Source organism: Eubalaena glacialis, chromosome 3 (genome assembly GCF_028564815.1).
Source record: "Eubalaena glacialis isolate mEubGla1 chromosome 3, mEubGla1.1.hap2.+ XY, whole genome shotgun sequence".
NCBI classification, from domain to species: domain Eukaryota; kingdom Metazoa; phylum Chordata; class Mammalia; order Artiodactyla; family Balaenidae; genus Eubalaena; species Eubalaena glacialis.
In genome coordinates, this window is record NC_083718.1 from 21,054,517 (window position 1) to 21,074,782 (window position 20,266).

Below are 20,266 nucleotides of genomic sequence, written 5' to 3' on the forward strand. Positions count from 1 at the left end.
TAGCTGGGGTTGGGGTGGGGAAGAGAGCTCCATTCTGAAGGGAAGAGTTTGTCAAAAGGCTACAGCTAAGATAATTTCTATGACCTGCTCTCCAGCTTCATTTACTCTTCCCATTTATCCTAACATAAGATTCTGGTTGTGTGTAAAATAGAGCATTAACTTTAACCTGAAGCATAGGGAACAAGAGCAAAGGCCAAAATAATGAGCAAGATCCACACGAGACAACGAGTTGAAAAAAATAACCAAAAATAGCTACAAAGAATTATGAGTCATTGAACCTCAGTGGAATGGAATCATAGCCTTACCCCCCAACCCCCCTAAAAAAAAATCCTGAAAGTGGGAAAGGTCAAACAAAATAGATTTTCTGAAAATATGTAATCTCTCTGCTGTTCCGCCAAATATCTAAGTTGTGATGCAAACTGAGAACACTTGGCACTCACCGAGGTTCTCATTTTCACACTCTCTATACAGAATCTAAGTAATTAATCCTGACAGCTCTACTCCATGGGATGCTAGTTAAGAGCCAGCAGAAGTGTGTGTGTCCACACAATTATTGTGTAACCTTGCATACATCCATTTCTTTCCTCTACAATTTCTCATCATCCACAACTTAAATTCTCATGGCAGATTTTAGGCAGTCTCATCTTCAGCTTGTCCTTCTGTGTTCTTTTCAGGATCATGTCTCCCCTCTGACTTAGCCAACTCTGGTTTCACTCAGGTCATTCAAATGCATCCCAGGATTCTAGTCTGAAAATGAAGAAAGTGCCATGAGTCCAGGGGTCTTCTTTTGTGAGGAGTGCATCCCTTCACGTTTGGGGAATGATGCTACAAATTCTGCCTTCCAAGATTGTTCCCACAGAATGAGAAGAGAAATAAAACAAAATCAAATACAAAAAAGGTAATTTCACTCTCCAAAGGAGAGAGATAAGGAAACTCCTTGAAAGAAGAACTGAAATACCTCTCTCCTTCCTCTGTCCCATCATTTTTTCTTCATGGAAAAAACAAGATTCAAAAGAGGTTACCTTATTTGTCAAAGGCTAGACCATCTCTCCATGATTGGACATATGATAAGTCAAGTTTTATACCAGGGCCCACTGATATGAAGAAAGAATAAATATACATTGACATTAAAAAGCTATTCAAGTTTCCCTACTTCTAATATGTTCTGGCTCTGAAAGAAATTGAGCCTGGTTTGTGGCCACCTGTGCTGACATCTAAACCTAGTCTTATGGGCCTTGTCACCTGGCTCAGATAGTAGGCTGTGATCAGTCTCCCAGTTATGAATCATGCTATCCAATTCCTGATGAAATACTTGGGTATTCAGCAGCACTTAAAGGTGAGTCCCCTTCAAAAAAAATCTTAAAACACCTTTACAAAACATCTGACAAAGGATGGTCACTTATACCATCCTGATGTGCAAAGATGTGGGAAAAAAGTGTCTTCTGAAAAATAGCAGAAGTCCCATAAAACTACAGCACTGATAATCAAATGGTCGTAAGTATTCCTGCAAATCATCTGAATGATTTGAAGTCAAACAAATGTAAGCTTAATATAATAAAACCATGAGAGCCAAGATTTTTAATTTAAGTGATAATCTAAGGAACAGAGCAAGAAAGGGGAAAAAATTACATAGTCCATTTTAATTAAACACTCCAGAAAACCTGATTTTACAACCTCATCCTTTCTACAAATATGGCTTCTTATTAATAATTTAACCTTAACAGTTCCCAACTGTGGACTTTAGGGATCACAGTTTAATAATCCATTTACAATGGCTATAAATTCCTCAAATAAGATACCGACCATTCAATATGTAAATTAATGACTCTCTGAAGTCCTGTCTAATCTTTAAAACATTACTATCTTAACATCCCCTCATTTTAATAAGACTGGAACTCTCTGAAAACCTCAGATGACTCTTCTCCAGGGATAGGGCCTCCTTAAGGTATCAGATTTTCAAAAGCGTGTGTGCTCCATCCATGTTTGTCCCCAGTGGTTCCTGACTTGAGTGAGTTCCCATTCTGGCCTTCCCAGTCCTCCAGTTGGCAAGGTGACCAGGGAGGGTTGGATGTTAAATCTTTGGAAGATGAGTCAGAGGAAAACTGATTAAGAGCCAAGGAAAACAAGGACTCCCATATAAATTCCTCCAAATGACTGGGCAGTTCAGAGATGTATTTAACTGGCATCCACATCCATGCAAAATCCAATCTAATGGAATAGAAGTACAGAAGTGGCCAGTATGCCAGCTGCAAGGGAGAAAATAGGGAAGGATTTATGCTTCAGGTGGGAAAAAAAGTATTCTGGTGAGAGTTAGGTGGAATGGTACAATCCTAGTCCAGAAGACTGAGGTCCAGGGCAATGCACAGTCCTAGTATAAAACTTGAAGAATGGATAAAGAAGATGTGGTACATATATGCAATGGAATATTACTCAGCCACTAAAAAGAATGAAATAATGTCATTTGTAGCAACATGGATAGACCTAGAGATTGTCATACTGAGTGAAGTAAGTCAGCAGAGAAAGAGAAATATAATATGATATTGTTTATATGTAGACTCTAAAAAAAATGATACAAATGAACTTATTTACAGAAACAGACTCACAGACTTAGGGAATGAACTTATGGTTACTGGGGGGAATGATGGGTGAAGGGATTGTTAGGGAGTTTGGGATTGACATGTACACACTGCTATATTTTAAATGGATAACCAACTGGGACTTACTGTATAGCACAGGGAACTCTGCTCAATATTATGTAACAACCTAAATGGGAAAAGATTTGAAAAAGAATAAATACATGTATATGTATAACTGAATCACTTTGCTGTACACCTGAAACTAACACAACATTGTTAATCAACTATACTCCAATATAAAATAAAAAGTTAAAAAAAAAAAACTTAAAGTAGAATAAGAAACAAGAAGAAGGCCAGTGCTGCAGACTGGGACCTTACATTCCAGTTTAGAAGAAGGCTACCACATTATGAACTGTACAACCGAGGGTTCACCCAAACTCAGGCCACCAGAAAGGCTTAGCAGCAACATGATTTCCAAGCCAAATTCTGGTGGATCAGACCTGAATGATATACAAATCTCCTAGGTTAGCCTGGCTAAAGTCCTAAGCAGACTGGAGGCTTCAGGAAAAAGACATCAGTATCTGCACCTAGAGTGGGCTGGAGAAAGCTGGAGATGAAACACACAGTTCCCTTCACCTCACTGAACCTGTGAAATAAATAACAAAGATGAGTGTCGGGCTTCTGATGCCCTAGGAGCAATCTCAATACTGACTCACAGATGCACTTCCCTCAACCTCCATGTTATGACTCCCTTAGAAATGTACTATTACATCAGTACCTGATGTTTTCAAAGCTTGACGGAATCTATTCTAAACACACATTTAGTCTATTGAGAGACATGAGATTTTTTTTTTTTTTTTTACATTTTAACATCTCTTAAATCAGGATTCATCTAATAATCAATGATGTCTAACACCCACTCTTGACCAGGTGGTCATCATGACGGAGTTGGCATTGCCTGCAGGCATATGAACATGGTTGTCATTCCTGGGGCTTGTCTGGACAACCACAAACCCTAAGCACTTCAGTCAACACAGCATTTAAAGACCATTAGAAGAAACAATAAAAAGAAGAAGAAGAAGAAGAAGAAGAAGCAATACAATTTCTGGTTGCCATTTTCTTGTAAGATCAAAAAAGTGCCTGCATCAAAACATACAGAAATGGTGTAAATGGCCCAGAGGAAAATTCAAGAGACTCCATGAAGAACATATTTAAGGAAAGCTCTTGATAGCACAGAGGACAGCAGTGAATGGAAAAACATGGACATTGATGACAGACCTAAAAGCAATTCAGGAAAATTAGGATCTCAATGTAAAGAAGCTTCAGGAACCCATTAACCAATTTATTTTGCTTAAATTTCCCTTTATACTAGATAACACAATCATGATATATAATTTTTTTTAAAAGTCTCAATAAGTCTAAAAGAATTATTTCAGTAATTTCTAAATGATAAAAGAGTGATTTTAAAAAGGCAATGTAACTACTTAATTTGAAGAATTTTTTCTTTATTAGAAGTACACAAATACAGTGGCTAAAAGTCAAGAGCATTTTGGATTCAATGAAATACAGCAATGTTTCTCATTTTTCCAGCCTCTATATTTTCACTTGATCCTTTCAACAACTATATCTTACAACTACCACCCCATCCTCTGTGTTCCAACCTAACTGACCCTCCTAAAGTGACTCAAACACACTGTGGCAGAGAACACTGGTGCTCCTTAACATCCTGTTTTTCCTCTTGTTCCAGGGTACACAGCTAGACTTGCAATTAAGTGAGACCTTCTGTACGAGCTCTGACTTTTGGAACATTTGTGGGAGTGATGTATGCCACCTGCAGACCTGGTCTCTTAATCCACTCGTGTGATACTCTTTGCACTTACTCTATGCACCCTTCATAACACTCTTCATTCTGGCTGACAGATGATCCCCGTGGCAACCTTGGGAGCCATTGTTAAAAGTATCAGAGGCCCTCAGCCTGGATCCCTGAATGACTCAGTGGAACAGAACTCCCATAGCCTCTGATGCCCACTAGCTGCTGATATAAATGAAAGATGAACTTTTGTTGTATTAAACCACTGAAATATCGTAGAGTTTGTTGTTGTTGTTTTATTGTTGTTGTTATAGCAGTTATCCTGCCAAGCACATTAACATCTCAGGCTTTTCACCTGCTGTTTTTTTTCTCCAAGACATTCATTGGCTCAATCCCTCACTTCATTTAAGTCTATACACAAATGTCACACCCTTAAAGATGCCATTCCTGACCTTCCGATCTCTCTAGCCCTTTATGCTGCTTTTTTTTTCTATATAACATTAATCTCTATGTGGTATTATATTATAGGTTTATTTATTTGCTGTTTTGCCTCCTCTACAAAAAATTAAACTCTGTTTTGTTCAGTGGTATGCCCCTCCTCGTGTCTAGAAGAGTGCCTTGAACACAGTAGAGCCTCTGTAAATACTTATTGAATTAGTCAGTGAATTAACTATAGGAGAGAAGTAAAACAGGTTAAATTATTGTTCCCATTCAAGTCAGAGAAACTGAGTTACAAACAGAATGAGTGGAAGCCCAAAATCCTAAGCAGTGGCCAAAATGAGACTGGTGAGCTAATTGGTAAAGTTTCAATTAGTTAAAGTACCAATTCCTGGAGATATGAAGAGATCACAAACAGACAGGTAAGCATTTTTCAGTAACCTTCAAAAGTCAAGATGTGAAAATAGTTGACCATAATTCTTCCTATTTTTTCATTCACACTAGCCAATTATACTCTCCTGATATAAGGAAACTGCTCTAACCAAGCTCACTGCTCCAGGGCCCCCAGCTTCTATTGCAGCAACACCCAGACCAATAGTGTTTTCAGCTAAATGTAGACCTATGACACCTACATTGAATCTTCCTATCTCCTTCCTTCCACCCTAAATGCATCCAATCCTCGTAACTCCCACAAACTATCTCCCAGAAACCAATTAGTAAATAATCTTCTCATAAGTGGACCAAAATCCTAACCCTCACAGAATTCCTAAATGCTGGGTTTACAATTTAATCTCTCTTTTCTTGTCCAGAGAGAACAGTTAACCGCTGCCCTCACACACCATATCACTGAAGTTCTCCTTGTAAACTGAGTGTTTTCTTAAGTGCCAGGGCTGAACTCAGGTTTGGGAAAAATCCTGAAGTTGGGAAACATCCATTTTTGTGCCCTTGTTTAGCCCCTTCTTCACTGGCTAAAGCTATGAGAAGGTACAACTCCCTCCAGCCTGCCTTCCAAGGCAGTATTGCATGTGCTCCCCAAAAGTCCAGTTGTGTGAGATTGTCCATTATAAATAGTTTTATGGTCAGATAATTGGGGGAAATCCTGCATCTTATACACCAACATCATGGATTCGTGTTGCATAAACATATATTAAAGGTTTTGAGAAACACTAGGGTATTAACTTTGTTTAAGCCGTAATTCCCAAAATTATTTGACTAACAAATTACTTTTTTTCCCTCTTAATGCCTGTTAACTTGCCACTGAATTAGTGTTCCTTGAAAGGCTCTAGGTCTTTGTAATCCCAGTTACATACATCCTCCCAACCACCACTGCCACCAAAGCAAAATGATGTTTTAAAAAAATCAATTTACAATTCTAAATGATTTCCACCACTCATCATACATCTGTATTTGTATCTCTGGGGCTGCTGCAGTTCTGACCTGGTCTGGTACTGGGGCTGTCCTTGAAGGCACTGTCTCCTCCTGCCCTTCTCCTTGGCATTTGTTCAGCTTCCTTTGGCAAGTTCCAGCGGTCCTTCTCTCTAAAGAGTCATGTAATGACTCTGACCTGAATAGACCCAGCTATATGAGTTCTTTCATTTTTCTCTGCATGCGTCAACCTTTCTCCCAGGCATTCTGCTCCGAATTCTAAGTGTTCCCTACCATTTAAACAATTGCCTCATTAATTGTGATTAATTTGATGATGGGAAGAGTCAGGGTAGCCAAGAGGCCAGGAAGGCAATCACTTGTGGCTCTCCAGTCAATCCCAGTTACCTCTGTGAATGAAGGAAGGAGGTGATTTGGGGACTCCAAAGCATTCTCCCTCTGGAAGCTCCAGAATGACATTGGGTAAAATGGTGGAACCCCCCCCCTCTCACCCCGCCTTATGGCCATTCCAGTCTGAGGACCATCATGGAATCTAAATAACCTTCAGAGTCTCATCCACCCAACCACATGGGCCAACTGATCTCACAAAAGGGAACAGCAAAGGGAATAAACAACTTCTCCTCAGCATCAGGCAAATGACAACTGACCAATTCTCATAGGAAGTTTCTAGATGCTTTTAGATATAGAAAAGACCTCTGTAGAATTACAGAATAAAACTATGAAAGGGCTGCTGCATTGAGTGAAGTTTCACCTTTGGAATAAGTGCCAGCCACCTGCTCCAGACCCCATTTTCTCTGGGGGATGCCAACTTGGCAGCATGAATATAAGCCTCCAAATTTTAGACCCTGGAAGTAGGTACAGCTATAAGGGCATGAGAGAAATAAGTCACAAGACTCTTAGGAACAGGAGTCTTATTTTGCTGCTGGTTTTATTTCCAATGATTTCTGAGCGTCGATGTTCATTCTGAACCCCCTTAAGCATTTGTAACATGGCTGCCTTCAGGATGACTGAGTCACAGCTTATGACAGCTTGGAAAATGCTGTGGTTTTTCATACTCTTTAGAGCACACCCCTAGGCTGAAGTTAACAATATAGGTTTGAAACTAATTAGACATGGGGTGTAGTCAGGTCACAGTGTTTAGTAGCTTCAGAAAGCTCCCATGTATAACAAAATGGTACTCTAGAAGGTAACTAGGAAAGATGCAAGACACTAGTGAAGAAACTTGCAGGTTTATGAAAATGGTTAACAAATGGGAGGAAGCATGAAAAAAAATTACAAAACTTGGTTCTTTTCTTATTGCCCCCAGCCCTCTGAAACAAAGGGAACAAAGGAGTAAGAGAGTTAAGAACCTTTTGAGCATAATCTCTTTATATGAACTTGTGTCATCATTTATATCCGGCTCCTCTCTTTAAAAAAATCCAATATTTTAATTGGCCAATAGTATTCACTCTCTCATAATAAAAATGGATAAAAATAATTTTACTCGCTTCCACTTTTATCTAAAGTTAAATGAAATTTCCCACTAATCAGTCATATCCATAACTTGCACTGAAAATCCTCTTATTGAAAGTGATTCTTGTGTACAGAAAACTCTATCAGGCATTCTCTTGCTACCATCAAAGCTAAATATATCAGTGAGCGACCCAAACTTCTCAAGTTCATTTTGTGTCCTTGATACTGCCCCTGCTTCTTCAGATCACCCTTCTGTTCTTCTTCTCTCCCTCCAGACTCCTTTGTCCAGGACAAGAAAGATAGAGGGGGGACAAATCCAGGAAGTAAGGAGTTTCAAATGTGCTTAAAACTGCTATCTCACTCAATTTGAAATAAATTAAAGGGAGAGTAAACAGCTATTTTTAAGCTATTACTGAGTCTTACTCAAATCATAAATGGAGATTTTGTCCCTTAGCTTTTTAAATGTCATTGTATATGACCTTTTGACCTATGTAAAAACATTACAATGATACATTTGAGAAGTAGCAGCTCAAGTTTTCTCCTGATCTGCAAGATGTGTGCTTTTTTCCTCCTCCCCAGAGCAAACACATATACTGATACTGATCTGCTGTCAAAAGGTGATTTCTGCACAAAATTAGCCTGCAAATAATCTTGCCCCTAACTAGATGCCTTTGAGTACAAACATGAGGATGATTCATCTTTTCAAACAGAATGTAACTGACAAAAATGTTGTATTTAATTTTGCCTTTGGGTTTGGGGAAAAAAAAAAAGCAGCAGCTCAGCTATTACCGAATGAACTACTTATTCTTCAGTGTTGAGTCTGACTTGACCAAAAGGGCATATAAACAGTTTGCTTACTTTAAGAACAGCTGGTTGACTCTCTGATTACAGTCAGCAAATTTTCTAGCTGTGTCAGAGCTTGCTTGGGACAGCTACCAGGGAAGCAAAGATATTCCTTAGGCAGGTGGGACTTTTAAAATCAGAGCCTGCTGTATTTAGGTATAAACTTTTAACAGTACCATTTTATTTTTAAAATTAAGTGCATGTATTATATAAATAAAAAGTTAAAACAACATTAGACTATGGGAACAATTGTAGAGGTAAACTAGGTGATGTGAAAGAAAACTGGCTACAGCAGGAATATATGCAGATGTCAACCCTGAGAGAGCAAAATGTTAATGTCTTTAATAACACAGTTTTCCCCCCAAACACTTTTTGTCTAAAAAGGTACAGTAGAAAGTAAATTTGTATGTGAATAACAAAAATAAATACTACTTAAATCTCAAAAAAAAAAAAAAAAAATTCAGCCAGCAGCTCAGGAAACTCAGAATTTCAAGTCCCTCGGTGGCTAACACTCATCACACATCCTGGATCAGCCTCTTCTCCCTGTTTGAGATTCAGCCACCCACCTGGAAAAACATAATTATTCTTCATCACCATCAGTATCTTCATCAACACTGTCACGATCATCACCCAAAGGAATTAAACTCCCACCTGCATAGGATACAGTGCCTGGTACAGTACAAACACGAGGGAAGCAATCTCTCCTCCCCAGCTCTCCCACTGTGCCTCTATCTGAATCTCATTTACCACCCAGTATTGGAATTAATGGTGCAGGTGTGTGCAGGCATGCATTTCTTCTGTAGTCTCGGAGACTCTGCACGAGATACTGTCACTTATTCATTCCTTTCTGCTCGCCACACTACCCCACCAGTGATGCATAATTCAGAGGAGGATTCTAAACAAAATTCAAGTGGGACCTAATAAAACTTCATCATCCAGCATTAAGCCTCAAAGTGATCATTTATCGAAAGATATTTTGAGATATTTTGATAACTATATATTTATACAAATTACACAGATTAAAATATATAAGCAGATCTCTATTATCTTCGTTAATGAAAAAAATATGAAGCAGTTAATTCAAAGCAGAACTTAAGACACCATGAATATTTGCCTTAGAAATGTTATATGAGTTTTATACAGTGATTTGATATGTGCTCAGGTCCCACTAAAATGAGTCTGCATTCCCCGAACAAGGTACAGCAGAGTATAACTCAGCACCTTCTGGGTGACAAGAGAGAGTCGGTGAGAAATGAATTAAACACGGCTGATGAACCTTAATATGGTAAACTGTGGGGGGGGGGGGTGGGTGTGTGTGCGTGTACATGTGTGAGTGGCTGAGGAAAGAGAGAAACACAAGAGATGAATAAGACAGAGCCGAGGCATGATAGGTTCTTTAGACAAAACATACTTCCAGAGGGAAGGAAGCAATCCAGCGCTTCATCTGACTACAAGAGAGACATCACTTTCATTTCTTATTCTTCCAGGTTCTTAGAAACCACAGAGACCCTAAGGAAAGACTTCTTAGAAACCACAGAGACCCTAAGGCAGAGATTTCAGTATTTAGCATTCTCTTTCCTTCCCCTAACTCTAAGGCAAAGCCATTCTCTCAGAACAAATTGCAAGTAGAGAATCCCACTGCATCCAAATAGATTAGAAATTGCTGACCGTTCAGAGTCTTGTGCTGCGTAATCCAGGATAAAAATGCTCATCTCTGACAAAGATTCACTAACATTATGCTGACTATCTTTCATTTGCCCTCGCCACCACCCCTCCCCGTTCATTCTTCATCTTCATTCTCTCCACCCCACCTTGTGTCCGGGGTGGTGACTGGTACAGATAGCATCGATAGGATTTCTGGATCCTGGTTGGGTCCAGCCAATGGGAACATGGGCATGAATGGGAGGGGGGAGAGGTGAGACAGGGTCAGTGTCCCCTGGCCTTTCTCCCTGCAGAGTCCTGGCTGATGCCTGAGATGGGAGCTTGATGCTCGGGTCAGGTAGGCTTTGCCACACAATTCTCTGTCTGGGTTCCAGTAACCAGTCTTCCCTTCCTGTCCTCAGGCTCCCAGATACACCCTTCATTCTCCATTCCTCTGAGGGACTATACACTCCCTTGTGGCTGTTTATACCCTGCCTTCTCCTCTGAAAAATAGCTTATTTATTGAACTCTCTTCAAATATCTGCCATCCCCTCACATTCTGCTGTTGAGTTTCTGACCCTACTGGTAAAGAAAATTAAACTCTCAGAAAAGTAGAACAGTGGTAACCTGAAGACCAGGGTTATGCTGTGATTCAAAGTGCAAGGTCATGTCAGTGAGAAAATGTCTCTCCTGGAATTGTCACTCCAGGATATTCCAAATCAGAAAATACATCAGAAACACTGATGTCCATCTCATCGGACATAGAATACCAAGATTGAATGACTATTTTATTTCAGTGCAATAAAAGTTTGCATTTCAGAAGCATTTTTCTAAAATATTTGAGAAACAACATTCCTTCCTAACGAGCATTTAAAATTGTTAGGAAATTGTGTTTGGGTTTTTTTTTTCCTTTGGTTTTTATCCTTTGCTCTTACTTTTTTAAGTCATCAAAAAATAATCATCCTTTGTTTGGCTATTCTACTAAGATCGCAACTCCTCTATAGGAGTGTCCAAAAGGACACATGCCACCAGTCCCACTGGTTAGTTTGGTCTTGCCCCAGAGACCTGAGATGACTTGACTTATGTGGTCCAACTCTATTTGTATCTCTTTCTGATTGAAATCCTGATTTCCATCCCCTTCTGAATGTGCCAGCTTTAACTGTCTAAACAGACATCTCCAAATAGGAAATAAAAGGAGAAATATATAAAACAAATGATTGTCAGCTGTTTAGTCCAGTCTAAATTGACCATACACTTAAAATGAAGTGGAAAAATGCTTAACAAAATTAAGCATTTTCAAATATGCCAGGCAAATATGTGTTTTAAAAATAATCTTTCAGAAAATAATGGAACCTAAGCAATTTTATCCAAAGATCATTCATCCAAATATTAATTAAGGGCTTGGCAGTGATTCAGAAGATGTATACGACAGGGTCTGCCTCTGGAATTTGCAGCATCATCAGTGAGGTGAGCTGAATATACCTTTAATAATAGTTAAAGAGTATTAGTGAGTATATTCTGGAGTGCTAAATTGTGTCATTAAAAAAATAGTAAGTCCTTGATGACTGATGGGGGAGGTCATCAAGAAGTGTTAGACCCATGTGCTGGACCCAGGCAATCAGAGGCTCCTCACCCCCTACCCAGTCCTTGGAATGTGCAATCCTTTTGCCTTCTCTCCTCCCAGAAGCTGCCCCAAGTAATGTAATAGTGTCAACACTATTTGAACTGTGTAGGTGAGTGAACCCAGTTAAGGCCACCATATAAATTTTTAAGATTTGGCAGGTGGGTGAGGAAATCATTTTGCAGCTGCCCAAGACAAGCTTCATAAGGAAGTTCCCTTGCTTATTAAACCTGCCACCTACCAATCTGGAGTGGGATGGCTCTTTCTTTCATCTCTCCCTGCCCTCCTTGTATGGGGGCCAGTTTCAGATTCAGCTGGGAAGCTCCAAGGTTGTGAACTAAAATTGACCAGTGTTCAGAGAAGAAAAAGAGTCAATGTGGATTTATTGGTATAATGAAAGAAGACGTCATAGAGGAATTTTGAGTGTGATAATAACAGGGGTTAATATTTATTGAGAATTTCTTATGTGCCAGGCATAATTTTAAGCTCTCTTTACATATTAATGCATCGAAGGCTCGTGACAACTACATGAGATAGTTATTACAATTTTTTCCGTTTGCAGAGGAGGAAACTAAGGTTAATGGAGTTTAAGTAACTTTCTCAGTGTATACAATTTAGCAAGTAGAAGAGCTAAAATTCAAACTGGGCAGTCTGACTCCAGAGCCTCTGCTTTGAACTTCTCTGCCCTCTGCATCCATGTAAGTCACCTGCTAATGCCACGTCGCAGACGCTCTGCACCTCCATCAAACAATCTGCCATCTGGCCACTTCCATCTTGGCTCCTTCTTATCCAGCAACTAAGTGAGAATTAGAAGATATTTTACTCCAGGGCCTCCACTAACTTGCTATGTAATCTTGAAAATTTCAGTGTTTGCTGCCACAGCTTCCTTATAGCTTCCTTATGGATAAGTTTGAAATAATGATACTTTCACAAATGTACCTTAACAACTTACAGGCTTATCAGAATTTTTAAAATGTGGGAATAAAAGGGAAAGCCTACTGAAAAATATGAAACACCTAAAAGATGAAATTAATGATCATCATTTTTATTATTATTTTTCCATCCAAATCCATGGCCAGAAGGTACCTATCTAACCACAATCTGGTATGACAAGGGGGACTGGACAGAAGTCTGTGGCTGGATTAGCATAGCCTGACAACCTCCGCTAGATGAGCTACTCTGACCCGTGCATCTTGCAGCAGATGGGATGGTAGGTGTGCAGATTTGGATTGCCCGGGGGCTTCATGCATGCGGAAGAAGGAAAGAAATTACCCTGGGAACCAATCTTGTCTTCCGCTTGTGTTATTTTACACAGGACTACTTAATGTCTCATTTTCAAATTTCTCTGAACATACATTCCTATGATGCAAGCAAGACACAGGGCTCCTAAATAAAGGAAGAAATAAGAATACAGACAAACAGTATTGAGATTTATTTCTTTCTTCTTTGAAATACGTACTTCTATCCTGGCAGTGTATAGAAACTCTAAGGGAGCACTGAGTAGAATTTTTTAAAAGCACTTGAACTGATTCAATCAACACTCACTTCATGAAGAAAACCTAGTAAACTCAGATGCATGAGTCCACAGTGAAGTGACAGAAATCCAAAAGACTCTATATTACATAATATTGAGCAGAGTTCCCAATATTATGTAACAACCTAAATGGGAAAAGAATTTGAAAAAAATAGATACATGTATATGTATAACTGAATCACTTTGCTGTACAACTGAAATTACCACAACATTGTTAATCAACTATACCCTGATATAAAATTAAAAGTTAAAAAAAAACTGTGGCCGCCAAATTCACAAGATGATAATGCCTAAGATTGGCCCTTGCACCAAGTTGTGGGAGCCCTGAAACAATGTGGAACTAATAGTGCAGGAAGAATCTATTTTGCATTTGAAAACAAACAAAAGCCAAAGGATTACAGGTAATATTTCCTGGAGCTTTCCATGTCTGATGAATTGGAGGGAAATTTTCCTTGACTAAAAAGAAAGCAAGAATAGAACCATAGATGTGACAGAAACATTGACAAATATTTATGCATTCATTATCTCATTCATTCATAAATTATTCAGTGACTGTTAAATAACTGACTGCATCTTAAGCGCTCAAACACTGGGCTAGGTACTGCAGATAAAAATGAAGGAAACATAGTTCCCAATAAGAGTAGCTCACAATCTAGTGGCAGAAACATATATAAGCAAATAAATATAATGTGATGAGTTTAATTAGAGAGATGGGCACAAGGTACTATGGGAGCATCTAAGGGGACACAGGGAAGCTAGAGGAAGGATTCCTGGAGAAATGACACCTAAGCTGAGTCTTCAAGTGTCAGTAGGAGTTGGCCAGAGAAGGGCACAGAGCCTGCCCACAGAAGGCCCACTTGGGTAACAACTGAAAATGAGCTGGAGAAGCGTTCACACATCCTCTGCAGGCAACAGCACACAGCTCCTCATTCCCATGGTGGAAAATGCAGGGCAGGGTAGGTGGAGAAGAAACTGGAGACACTGATGGGGACCAGAGCAGAGCAGCCTTTGCAAGACTTCTCAGGACAAGGAGCTTATATTTTTCCCCCACTGGCTAATGGTTCTCAAACTTTAGCATGCTTCAGAATTCCCTGATGGGTGTTTAAAAAAACACTGGTTTCTGGGCCCCTCCCCCAGAGTTTGTGATTCAGTACGTTTGGGCTGGAGCCTGAGAATTTGCATGTTTAACAAGTTACCACGTAATGCTGAAGCTGAGACCAAACACTGTGGGCAACCGAAGGAACACACAGGATTTCAAGCCAGAGAGTGATAAGGTGAGTTTTGCCCTTTCAAGCCTTCAGGGGTGGGAAGAGTCTCTGTGCAGGCCGGATGGAGGCTGCAAGGTCTGGGGGGAGGGAGGCCAGTTAGGAAGCTGTGGCAGAACCACAGGAGGAGCAGGAGGTAGACAAACCAAACCATAACTCTGTTAGTTAGAGATTCCATATTTATTCCCCACAGAACATCATAATGGTGGACAAATCTGTACATTATGTTTGCAATGACTGGTTCTTTTATTTAATTAAGGCATCAAAAGGGAAAAACATTAAACAAAAACATATTTGAGAGAGAAGAGCTATACACATTTTCTATCCAGAAATGAGTCCAACCGATTAAAGCCAGAGAATGGAGATTACTTCCCAAACAGCCTGGCCTGTTTGATGAGACAGTAAGAGATATCTCCTCATTCCCTTCAGAAAGTAGAAGAATTTCTTCCCTGAAAGAATGAAAAGCTAGGGCTTTGGAATTAAGAAGCAAGGAGTGTGTAGTAGGTACAAATGGAGGCCAGGATGAGAGTGTGACAGAAGTGGGGGTGAGTGAGCTCAGACACAACAGCTCCCCAGCTCTGATGTCCAGGTTAGGTCCTACACCCGCCAAACCATCCCTGCATCGCTGTATATTTATTATTTGCCTTTCCTCGAACTGAGTTGATCAGAGTCTCTCTCCAGGAACCCGAAGATCGTGAGCGAGATGCAGAGACTGCAAGATTCTGGAGGAAAGTTTTTAGAATAAAAGTCCTAAGAGAGGGGAGGGGGCAGAATCCAGAGGCATCCTGGATCCACCTTTCCCTAGGTCTTTCAGAACACGCTCAATTCCGTGAGTGACCCCAGTATTACTAGAGAGGGTCTTCATCAACCATCTGTGGAGAAGTACCTGTTTTTTTTTTAATTTCCAAACCACCACTCACCAGTGCTTTTGTAATACATGATAAAAATGCATTACTATAACTCCAGTCTAATCATAAGAAAAACATCAGACAAGTCTCAGTTGAGGGATGGTCTACAAAACACCCAAGTAGAGAGACCAAAACTGTCAAGGTCATCAAACATAGGAAATGTCTCAGAAACTATCACAGCCAAGAGGATTCTAAAAAGGCACAATAATTAAATGTAATGTATTGTCCTAGATGGGATTCTGGAACAGAAACAGGACATTAAGTAAAACCTAAGGAAACCTGAATAACTATGGACTTTAGTTAATAATAACATATCAATATTGGTTCACTGATTGTAACAAATGTACCATGCCAGTGTAAGATGTTAGAAAAAAGGGAAACTGGGTGTAGGGTATATTTTCTGTAAACCTAAAATTGTTCTAAAAAAATAAAGTTTATCTTTTTTAAAAATGAAGTATGGGGGCTTCCCTGGTGGCGCAGTGGTTGAGAATCTGCCTGCCAATGCAGGGGACACGGGTTCGAGCCCTGGTCTGGGAAGATCCCACATGACGCAGAGCAACTGGGCCCGTGAGCCACAACTACTGAGCCTGCGCGTCTGGAGCCTGTGCTCCGCAACAAGAGAGGCCGCGATAGTGAGAGGCCCGCGCACCGCGATGAAGAGCGGCCCCTGCTTGCCACAACTAGAGAAAGCCCTCGCACAGAAACGAAGACCCAACACAGCCAAAAATCAATAAACAAATAAATAAATTTAAAGTCCAAATTTGAAAAAAAAAATGAAGTATGTACCAGAAAAATGAAACGGGAAATAAAGCTGAACAAAATACAAGCTCAAATTTAATTACTATATTCAGCAGCCATAAAATTATAGTTTTATAACTATAAGAACAAATAATATCTAGAAAAAGAATGGGAAAATTTGTGCACTTTATTTATTGAAAGCATGTGTATAAGTGAATAAATAATTTTTCCTTCTGCAATTGTTCTGCAATTTTTCCTTCTGCAACTAAACAAAGAGTTATGTGTGCAAGTGTGAGTCTCCGTATGAAATGGTTAAATGCACGTTTTGAAGGAGCATAATATTTACCAGTATTAAAGTTCTTAACATGGCAAATGAGCATGCTTTGTGCTTCTTAACGTATCTGATCTAGTTTGGATTGATCACAATGGTTCTCACCGGTGATAACGTATATCTAAATTGTTTCTGCGCTTTGTTTCAGTAACACCGACAGTACAGAAACCTGTCTCAACAGACGTATGTTGACAGGAGAATAAGAGATAATTTTTAAAGTAATTTTAGCAAGCTTGGACTATTCATGTCTGATTTTTATACAAAATGAAAAAAGTAATGTTTTTTTTCAAAATTCATGTTTAATCCTTCGTCAGTAACCACTTCCAACAACTTATCCTACAAAGTTATAATTAAATGTAAATTATCTCTCAATGAAAGGAATGGATTTCAGCCCATGGATTTTCAACATAAAGATCTTTTAATGGAAAATACAATGTGAAAATTCTGCCAAAATCCGGAAGGTGTTTGGTGATAACGTTTTGCATTTTTGAAATATCAAGATTGTGACCTTTTTGATCATTGTTTTTCTATTATGGGACATGTCATAACCATGTACAGGAACTTTGTTCTTCTAAGCGTCTGCCTTTTGTTCTTGTCCTTTGATCTTATCTGCCATTCAAAATCATGCTGCACTTCTTCCTTGCATGGAAGTATTAGGATCATTATAATACCAAGAGTATCAGACAAATAAGCAAATCCAGCTTTCCAATTCACCTCTTTAACAAGATGGGACCCAACAGGATTCTTATCTTGCAGAAACATTAAGCGTTTGTTGTATAAATAGATCAAGCATTCTCAGATTTTCTTCTCTGCAATCATTGTGCCTCAATATGCAATGAAAATCATTTATAATTCATCTTCCATATTATCACATAGTAAAGAAAGAGAATTATCTAGAATTTAATGCATTACCCTTTACTTACAATTTTTGTTATGTCACTTGACACTTTATTTTAGCTGACTTTTTTTTCATAGCAAGACTTTCTCAGTAAAGGAAGCAGCGCATTAATTTCTTTCTGGTCCAATCTCCTAGACATGGGGTAACTACTCCAGAAAGTTTTCTTTTCACTGCAACTGTGACATCAGAGTATATTTTCACACAGAACTAACTCTGAAACATACATGTTAACTTTATAATCCATCACAGTTTTATACAGTTCAGAGCCAATTGTAACTGTTGACAATGAAGCTGAAAAAAATGAATTCTTCAAACTGCCATCATGTTCAAATTGCACATATATGAAAAGATTGCAAGCTCAGCAATATTTGTGCATAAGTCAAGGTGCAATGAAAAATACGTTTCTAGTTTATTTGTTCTTTGAGTTGGTTTTCCATATCATTAGCCAGTTCACAGATAAGTCAAGCTATTGTGTCATTGAAAGGTGACACTTGAGCTATCTGCTTTGCTACAGATTAACCCATCTCCAAGCAAACATCTTTAAAACGGCTTCAGTAATTATATGTAGTTTTTAGTGCTAGCAACATGAACTTCCATCTTATACATGAAATAGTAAACATCTATTTCTTCCATCTTTTGAATTCCACACATTTTCTTTCAAAGATTTCATTTAGTTTTGAACTTATTTCTTTATGTTTTGTGTATAAATGCAACTTAAATTTTGACAGTTTTATTGTTTCATTAGCTAGTACATCTCTGAAAATTGAATCCAATAATATATAAAAAGATTAATACATCATGACCAATTGGAGCTTATCCCAGGAAATCGAGGCTGATTTAACACTCTAAAAGGACAGTGTAAACAAACTAAGAAAAATCATATTATTATATCAGTAGATATAGAAAAACATTTGACAAATTTCAACATTAATTCCATTAATTTCTGATAAATACTCTCAGCAAACTAAGAATAGAAGGAAACATCCACAACTTGATAACAGGCATTTACGAAAAACCTACAGCTAACATCATACTTAATAATAAAAGACTGAATGCTTTTGCCCTGTTATTGGCTGAATTGTGTGCCCAAAATTCATATGTTGAAGTTCTAACTCTTAGTGCCTCAGAATGTGACTATATTTGGAGATAGGGTCTTTTTTGGAGGTCATTGAATGGACCCTCATCCAATGACTGGTGCCAGACACACAGGGAAGACCACGTAGGGACACAGTGAAAAGGTGGCCATCTACAAACCAGGGAGAGAGGTCTCAAAAGAAACCAAACCTGCCAACATCTTGATCTTGGACTTGTAACTTCCAGAAATATGAGAAATAAGTTTCTGTTGTTTAAACCACCCGTTCTGTAGTGTTTTGTTATAGTAACCTTAGCGAACTATTAAACTCCCTACAATCAGAAAAAAGACAAGTGTGTCTTCCCTCATCACTTCTGTTCAATATTGTTCTGGATATATAGCCAGTTCAAGAAAAAGACATAAAAATCCAGAATGGGAAGGAAAAAATAAACTATCTTTATTTGTAGATGACAAGATCATCTATGTAGAAAATTTTATGGAACCTACAAAAAAGATAACAGAATTATAAAGTGAGTTTAGCAAAGTTGCCACTTATGAAATCAACATACAGAGTTCTACTTTATTTCCATACACTAGCAATAAAAACGGAAATTGAAATTTCAAACCACTACTCTTTACAGTAACTTCAAAAAATATTAAATACTTAGGGATATATGTGATAAAAGGAATACAAGACCTGTACACTGAAAACTACAAGATATCACTGAAGTAAAGTAACAGAGACCTAGACACATAGGACATTTAGGGATTAGGAGATATATCAATACTGTTAAGATACCATTTCTCCCAAAATTGACCTAGAGAATCAATGCAACCCCAAAACCAAACAAAGACTAATCAAAATCCTAGAGGCTTTTTTGTAGAAACTGACAACTTGATTCTGAAATTCACATGGAAATGCAAAGGACTTAGAATAGCCAAAACAACTTTGAAAATGAAGAACAAAGGTAGAGGACCAGCATAACCTACTTTCAAAATGTATTATAAAGCTAGAGTAGGAGTTAGCAAACTAGAGCCTGAAGCAAATCCAACCCATGGCCTGTTTTTTACAACCCTATGAATGGTTTTTATATTTTTAACAGGTTGTTTAAAAAAATTCTACAGAGGACATGTGTGCCCCTACGAAGCCTAAAATATTTACTATCTGACTCATTACAGCAAAAGCTTGCTGTCCCTGAACTACAGTAACCAAGACAGTGTGGTACTGGCATGTAGACAGATGAATAGATCAATGGAGTCGAGTAGAGGCCTCAAAAATAGGCCCATACTCATAAGGACAACTGGTATTTTTTACAAAGGTGCAAGGCAATTCAACGGACAAATGATAATCTTCTCAACAATGGTGCTGGAACAATTGGATATTGAAGTACAAAAAAGTGAACTTTGATCTATATCTTGCATAAAATATAAAAATTAACTCAAAAGGAATCATAAATCTAAATGTAAAACTGAAAACTATACAACTCCTAGAAAAAAACATAAGAGAAAAATCTTTGTGACCTGGATTTGCCAAAAAATTTTAAATATAACACCGAAAGGAAGATCTATAAATTAAAAATTGATAAATTGAACTTTAATTTAAAACTTCTGCTCTCAAAAGTCACTGTGAAGAGATTAAAAGACAAGCAGAAAACTGGAAGAAAAAATTACAAGTCATACCTCTGACAAAGAACTAGAATATAAAGAATTCTTAAAATTCAATAATAAGAAAAGGACAACCTAATATTTTTAAATG